Here is a 468-nt window from a genome sequence, read left to right on the forward strand (position 1 = left end):
TTTCTATCGTGCTATCTGTCACACTCAATTATGTTTTATTATTCGCACTAGGAAACACACACCACTCGTAATAAAATTTTCGCCCTTGCGTTTATAAATATATAACACAAGTTAGCTTTACAAGATGTTAAAAAAGACATCATAGCGCATATCCGTACGAAATTATGAAAGAAATTCGTTGAAGTGAAATTCATCAAGCCATCTTTAATGTATATACTTAATATTTTTTTACCAACTATATTCCGACTAAAATGCCAAAAAACCACGCCTGGAACTACAATATAGAAAAAAAAACAAAAGCTTTTCTAAGAAAAAAAAGACCTCTCGATGCTGTTTATAAAATTATTGAGGCTTTTTGGAGAAAGACAAAATGTCTTTACTCCAGAGCTGTGTATTTGCCTAAACAGAGCTGTAACATGATCACTTTCCCACAACGTCTAAGTTCAGTCATGATGCATTGATATATAC

Source organism: Penaeus monodon, chromosome 31 (assembly GCF_015228065.2).
Source record: "Penaeus monodon isolate SGIC_2016 chromosome 31, NSTDA_Pmon_1, whole genome shotgun sequence".
NCBI classification, from domain to species: domain Eukaryota; kingdom Metazoa; phylum Arthropoda; class Malacostraca; order Decapoda; family Penaeidae; genus Penaeus; species Penaeus monodon.